The sequence below is a fragment of the Triticum aestivum genome, chromosome 4B, assembly GCF_018294505.1.
Source record: "Triticum aestivum cultivar Chinese Spring chromosome 4B, IWGSC CS RefSeq v2.1, whole genome shotgun sequence".
Classification (NCBI taxonomy): domain Eukaryota; kingdom Viridiplantae; phylum Streptophyta; class Magnoliopsida; order Poales; family Poaceae; genus Triticum; species Triticum aestivum.
Window position 1 is genome coordinate 107,737,205 of NC_057804.1, and position 8,399 is coordinate 107,745,603.

An 8,399-nucleotide genomic window follows, 5' to 3' on the forward strand; every position below is an offset into this window, starting at 1 on the left:
AACATGAGGTGCTTGCCAAAGGATAAAATGAAAAAGGGAAAGGTGAAGATCACCTTGACTCTTGCATAAAGTAAAAGAAATAAAGTAAAAGATAGGCCCTTCGCAGAGGGAAGCAGAGGTTGTCATGCGCTTTTATGGTTGGATGCACAAAATCTCAATGCAAAAGAACGTCACTTTATATTGCCACTTGTATATGGACCTTTATTATGCAGTCCGTCGCTTTTATTGCTTCCATAACAAGATCGTATAAAGCTTACTTTCTTCACACTAATAGATCATACATATTTAGAGAGCAATTTTTATTGCTTGCACCGATGACAACTTACTTGAAGGATCTTACTCAATCCATAGGTAGGTATAGTGGACTCTCATGGCAAAACTGGGTTTTAAGGATATTTGGAAGCACAAGTAGTATCTCTACTTGGTGCAAGGAATTTGGCTAGCATGAGGGGGAAAGGCAAGCTCAACATTTGTGAATGATCCATGACAATATACTTTAACTAAAATGTGAGAAAACATAACCCATTACGTTGTCTTCCTTGTCCAACATCAACTCTTTAGCATGTCATACTTAATGAGTGCTCACAATTATAAAAGATGTCTAAGATAGTATATTTATATGTTAAATCTCTCTTCCTTCAATATTCTTTCATGAATTGTTCAAATGACCAATACAATGCTTGCTAACCTTCAATAAATTTACAACATCTACTTCTTAGATGTGAAGTCATTACTCCCCATGGGATAAGCAAATGAAACATATATAATTTTAGATTTATGACATTCAACTCATTCAACCATTTACTCATAGGATATAAGTGAAGCACACGAGTAAATGACAAACTACTCCAAAAAGATATAAGTGAAGATCAATGAGTAGCTAAATAATTATGTAGCTATGTGAAGACTCTCTCTCATTAAAGAATTTTAGATCTTGGTATTTTATTCAAATAGCAAGCAAAGCAAAAATAAAATGACATTGCAAGGATAGCACAACTCATGTGAAGAAGCAAAAACTCAGGTTCAACCGATACTAACTGATAGTTGTTAAAGAAGAAAGGTGGGATGCCAAATGGGGCGTCCCCAAGCTTAGATGCTTGAGACTTCTTGGAATATTATCTTGGGGTGCCTTGGGCATCCCCAAGCTTGAACTTTTGTGTCTCCTTAATTCCTCTCATATCATGGTTTCTCTTTTTATCAAAAGCTTCATCCACACCAAACTCAACAAGAACTCGTGAGATAGGTTAGTATAAACCAATGCAAAACCTTATCATTTTCTACTGTAAAAAATCACTAAAATTATTATCCAACATTGCATACTAAATGCCTCTGCATAATTAATACTCCTATCCTCAAATAGAATCATTAAACAAGCAAACATATGCAAACAATGCAAACATAACAGCAATCTGCCAAAACGGTATAGTCTGTAAAGAATGCAAGATTCATCATACTTCCCTAACTCCAAAAATTATGAGAAAAATACCTCACTGTAGAAGATTTATACCATTCTCTGACTTTTCTAGGGAATTTTTTCATTGATATTCCTTTTCTTCGAAATACTGAAATAGGCAATAAAACATCAATATGGGCTGGGCCTCCGGTTAATAGGTTAGTCCCAAAAGTAATATAAAAGTGTATAATAAAGCCCGTAAACATTCAAAACAGATAATAAAATAGCATGAATGCCTCATAAATTATAGATACGTTGGAGACGTATCAAGCACCAGGTCAGACGCCATATGAAACTGCAGTTTTGTGATGCTAAAAAATGATTTACCCCAGGTCTTTAGGCCGGCGGCCATTCTTTGAAGCTTGATCCTGATTCTGGTGAATGGGTAGCTATGGTTTACAGGCCTACGTCATCTCTCGCCACCATTTCCTGGAAACGCGGGAAGCGCATCTAGAAGCTCTCGAAACAAAAACGAGCCTTCCGTCTAGGTGCCTCTGCGTTGGCTAGTAGGAGCAGGCAGTGGTCCGAGCAGGCCGTCGATGCTGCCATGAGCGTGTGGGAGGAGAAGATTGCCTCCCTCTCCAAATTGCAGAAGGATTTGTCTATGCTCACCAATGTTGGACGTTCCCTCTCGTTGCTCCATGTGAACCTCTTGTTATTGCATTTGATCTCTCGCAGCCCCGCATGATCAATCGCAACCCTGGACTTGCCCTGGTCCATCTGTTGATGTTGTCATTGTTCTTGTCATGAGGCTCATATATAATGTTGAAGTCACCATTTAGCAACCATGGTTGACCCTGCGGCAGAGCAGTGCCGACAAGCTCCTAGAGGAAATCATCCTTCCTCACCTCATCCGCTGGTCCGTAGACCGTGATCAACCAGAAGCATGAGCCTATTGATAGGATAGTGACTCTTGCCGTTATTGAGAATCGCCTGATCCTGTGTGTGGCAACACTGACAACAACTGAGTCCCAGAAGATGGCAGCTCCTCCCCTTGTACCCATCGCTGGCAATACCGCACACTGGTCAAGCTTCTATCCTCCAATATCCCTGACTAGCGACAACGACCAAGACACTATCTTTGTCTCTTGGATGCAGAGTAGAGCAAGGCTATTTTTTGCGGCCAATTCTCTCACAGTGGCCCGTCTAGCGGTGGAATTTAGACCTCGCACATTCCAACTCATGATCTCACAATTTGTGTCATTCATGGGCAAACAGGTTAATTCTCCGGAGTCCAACATTGCTACATTCATTAACGAACAACAAATTACACCTGCCCTATCTAACTTCCTTGTTCTCTTCCCCATACACACTACCACCACCACCACCACCACCACCACTAGACCCCCCTCTTTTTTGCAGGCTGCAGTGGGAATGGGAGAGGAGGATGTGTCGTTGTATAGAATAGTAGTAGTCACAGGGTCTACCATTTGTGCCCGTTTGGCACTGTTTGGTGCTATGTCGAAAGTTGGTGTCATGCCGGTCGGGTTGGGGTCCAACACTCATAAGCAGCGTCCGAAGCTTGGTGGTCTGATTCCTCTTCCTCACGATGCTTCATTGGTTGGTTCCAGAAACAGATGATGGCTTCTGCATCGCAACCCTTTCAATAAGCTTGATGGATCCCCGAATCTAGTGCCTACTTTAATTCCTCTTAGTTTCTTTTCTTGATGCCATGATCCTTGACTAGGGATGGATCAGGCAGCTGACGAAAAATTGTAGAGCGTTTCTCGTTCATCTGTGGTTTCTCTCTCTCTGGTGAGGACGGATTGCAACATCTTCTAGTAGGGGATGGCGACCATGTGGAGTTCCGCCACTTATCGTTCCTGCCTTCTTCTACCCCCCCCACCATCTGTGGTGGAAAAAGGGAGGTAGATATTTTATCTCAACCTAGCATTCCTAATGTCTACATCCAGTGACTCTCCTTGTCCAACCACCGGCCCCAACCGGTTTTGTTCCCGGCGATGGTGGGCTGGGACGAGGAATGGGTCTGCACCCAAAACTAGATTGCTTGCTTGCTTCATTTTTCGTGATCTGTTTGAGTAATGTTTGGACCAAAATGTTACTTTCACTTTTTGATGGTCCTTTTGTAAGATGTGCCTTGATGCTTGTCTAATATGAATCTAAGTCCTTCCAGACCCTTCTACCGTTCAAAAAATGGGTTGGAAACAGATGCTGCTAGAAACTACGGTTCTCATAACATCGAGCGTGCGTGTGGCATGCGTGGGGCCCACATAATTTTGATGGAGAGCAAAAAACGATGGGCCAGCCAAAACTTAAATAAATATTGTAGGATATCCACGCGTTGTTGTAGAACGTGTAGAAATCATATGCTTTAAAAAACTAGTGTTGTACAAAAATAAGTTAAATAATGACATAAAACACATACGATGGCATGGTGCAATTTCTTGCATTGTATTCCTAGTTCTCTATTCTTAAGTAGTTGGAACCCACTACCTTTTTCCCTCCACATCATTAAGGCATACCACAAGATATGACTAGAAATCAATATAGAAGAAGATAAACTATCTAGTTAACCACTAAGCAAGTAAGTAACAAGAGTAATTAAACAAAGGGGCACAAAAGGTGAAGTGATGTATCCCCAGGCTCAAGTCTTTGAGATGACCATATTCTTCACTTGAGTGGCATGTGGCGCAAGGCTTCCCAATGACAACAAAATGTCTAGCCTTCTTCTCCTTGAGCTTTGGCAACCAAGTCCTAAGCTCAGCCGCTAAAGGTAGGCCTTGAAGCTGGCCTGTAACCTTCCCAAAATCATGGAGCAAATCCACAACTTGGATGCTCCCAGTGACACCAACCGCCTAGGAGTCCCTAACCTACAAGAGATATAAGACGGAAAAGGCTTAGAGAACTTATTGAAATGCTCTTGCAAATGGGGGGTGGTACTTGAATAGCAAGTAGGATTCCATCCCTTCCTAATCCCTCACTCAAACTTTAAGGATTACTTCCAATGGAAGTTTGGGGGATGGCTTTGGGACCTCTGAGAAAGTAATCCAAAGAAGTAGCCTTATCCATGAAGAAAAAAGGAATGTGTAGATCTACATCAAAGTATGACAGTTACAAAAAAATTCCTTTGGGGTGGGGGGTCACGTTGCTTACCAAGTGACACCTTTCTAGGATGTTCATACACTTAGCACACACGTTAGTCCCCTTATTTCTCATCAATGATTTCCAAAATTCACTTAGACGCCTAGGTGGGTGCTTTCAATTGTAATTAAAAATAACCAAATACCTAGGGGAGATAAAGTTTGCAGGAATGCATACATTTTTCAACTTATCAAACATTAGCTTAACATTCTCAGAAAAATATGACTAGGGAAGATAAATACCCACTCATGTTATATTGGGAGACTATCAAAGAATAAGTTGGGAAGGGGAGGATATTGCAATCAGTTGCGGTGGTAGACCCCTCTTTGAACATGAAAACTGCAATGATCAAGTGTCGTTTTGTTTACGAGCACCTGGTTTATTCAAGATCACAAAAAAGTCTTCCTGAATGAAAGAGATAAAGGATGACAACTAGATGTCTCACGGTCCGCCACACTAGCTCAATTAGTACTATTCATCAACGCATGGGGTCTGTCCTAAACCAATCATCTCCTACCAAAACCAACCTAACACACATCAGCTTGAAGTAATAATGGATGGGATTTACTATGTGGCCTTGGCCTACAAAACCCATCTTCATGGCTAGATAAAATATGGATGGGATTTGCTCCGCGGCCTTCTCCTACAAACCCAGATTCACCAAAACATATGACAAAAACTATATGGGAGGCCTAGGCTAAGCCAAAGTGTAGACTCTTTTCCTGGCTCATCCTACATGGATGTATTCTAATGTCTAACATGTTAGCAGTTTAAGGATGGCCTCATGGCCATAGGTGTTGCTTGTTGCTCTATGTATCTACTCCTAGAAGAAATGTTGGTCTCCCAAGTCTAAGGGTTAAAAGCAAGTGATAAGTCTCCCCGGGTTTAAAAACAAAGTTTATAAATTTATAGTATCAACACATTCGGGTCCAATGACTAGTCCTGCAACACGGGTTAAGAACTTCACTTGTGTCCCCAACAACTCTAGTGAGATTGTCAATCTCACTAGTTTTGATAGTTACAAGTTTTGGGTGTATTGTATTGTTGGAAGTGTTTTGTACTTTTGGCATAAATAATTGCAAAAAATAGAAGTGCATGTACAAGTATTGCTTGTTTCTATGGGAAAAGTTGTATTGCGGTTCATGGGTTCCCTAACAGCATCTTTGCAAGTAACAAGGACACACAAATGTAAAGATAAACACAAGTGTGTGCATAATGAATGATGAAAACAAGCATGGAAAATCATAACATGTGTTGCGATGATATTATACAAGAAATACCATTCATGTATGTATAGACTAACATCCATCTACAAACATCTATAACTAACACTCCACCACGAGGGCGACAACCTGTCATGCATCACCAAGTATTATTAAGTAGTAAAATAAAACATTGCATTAAGTAAGATGACATATTATTGATAATAATATTAGCCTCACCCCTAGATCATCACCATGACAATGAGTTACTTATCTTTTTTTATCCTTAGTGCCACAAATAGAATTATAAGATTTTTTCTCTCTTATTGTTATAGAGATTCCTAACTTACAAAAGTTTACCTCATCCAATGCACACCACTCACACTCGTTATTTTTCATCTTAACATGCCAATGATTAGATCAATGAATCAAAGATGAATGTGTACATCTATAATTGATGAAAAACACCACATATAATTCGATCATAAAGTAACAATTCATTTTATATCAATAGGTAATCTCCAAAATTACATCATATGGATCATAATCATGTTCGGCGGGACATATGATCTTTGTATTGAAGCATGTGACAGAAAATTATATATATCTAATGTTACAAACCCATGGTCCAAAGGTGGAATGCTCACAATCATCATAGGAGCATCAAGGGTCAATATTGATGATAAAGATGATGATTTCCCCTTCGACATAATAATGTAATAGGGCTTTAGGTAGGATCACATCAGAACCAGAAGCGACGAGGGCAAAACATATGTGATAAATCTGACGAGGGTGTTCGGGGTATTTATGAGTCAGGGACACAAGAACCAAGGGAATGTGTTGCATGGCCTTGCCCTGCTTATGCACCCACGGAGGGTGTGTGCCCGCCCATGTGTCCTCCTAGTGAAGGACTTCTTTTATGGTAAAACAGGGCCCAATTTTGATTTAGATTTTTTTGAGTGTAGAAAATACTTGTTTTCCTTGAACCCAAAAGCACTAAAAACCAGAAGTTGCACTCTCGCACTTTATTAATATGTTAGTCCAAATAAATGATAAAATCTTCCACAGTTAACAAGGTTATAACATAAGAACTACAAAGAAAATATATTCATTTAGTATGTAAAAGTTGGCAACTATTTTTTAGCTCATGAGAATCGGTGATCTGCCTCTGCAAAGACTGGGCCTACACGACGACAACTTGCGTCTGCTCATGCTATAAGGTGTTGGGTTAAGTCTCACAACATGCGCAACCCTTGTGTTTAGTTGCCACTATGAGGTTTGAACCCTGAACAGACCATTGATGTTAGGTTGGAGGAAGGAGGGGATGAAGCCAAGTCATCATGACCCTTATGCCCTTGGCGACACATATGCTAGGATGGGTGGGACAAAGGGTCACGATCTCGTGTGGGTGAGATGAATCCAAAAACCTATCCTTAGTTCGGATATCAGGCTGCAACTTGCCTCCATGAAGAAAAAATCACTAGTAATCATCAGAAGCTATGCGGTCCCGGACCTTGTTCATACAAATATGGTTGGGATTTGGGGAGACCTAGCTACACTTTGTCCCAAAAGTTTCCAATCGGTTCCGAAGTGGTAGGGCAAGCGCCATTATCAAAGCTACCCAAAGACATCAAGTGCCAGAGTAATGGCACACTCTTGTAGGTGCTCTAAACACATCAAAGGAAATGAATCACCCCCAAATCATCACCAAAAGCAGCCCACCTATGATGTGGCTATTCTAGTTTCTTAAGATATTTAGCAGCGTGGCCAAGCTATTAGGGCTCACAACCCATTTGCCAACTTTGGCAAGGAGAATGAGAGTTTAGAGAAAAGTGGAGAGTTGTGGTGATATTAGGCATGTTATATGTTATTTACTCCCAATTATCTATTTGATATCTAATGGGCATTACATTTGGGAACTTGACATAGGTGTTTGTTCCCTTATTTGGAAAAAGGGATTAGCCAAGCGATGGAAACTTAAGTTAGCGTAAAGGATTGAAGTTCTCTATAGCATAAATTACCTCTCAATATCCACCACCTCACATGTTATTAAAACGATGGGTGGTGGACTGTAAACTCCACTCTCTATCCCGCTTAAATTATTGATTACTTTAATTAAACATGTTACTTCAAATCCTAGAATCCCTAAATTTGTATTCCCTTCCTCGATTTAGCAGCTTTGCTTGAGTGGGCAGGTTTGGAAAAATTACACGAGCTGTGACATATTCCTTTTTTGAAACCATGACATCGTTGAATATATGTTTCATTGCCTCTCTTACTAGAAAGGCTACGTTTCTACCGGTTGCTAAAAGGAAATATTTAAGAGAAGCACCCCGAATTGAATTTTCTATATTTAAATAGTTAGCAACAACTAACTTATTTTAGAGCATATGCAGTTATGTCACCTCACCATAATTTCCATAGCACCCCAATTAGATTTATCAATTCATTGTATGTACACATGCCTCCTCCAACCCGTACCTAGTTTCCTTCTCTTGCAATACTATGAGATTTTTTCTCACCCCTCTCATCTAGTATGAGAGGTTGCATATGATGGATATAGGTAGTTTGTACCCCCTCCGTACTCAAATAGATGGCACATAAACTGAGTCAAAAAGTCAATGGTTTCTAAGTTTCAGAAA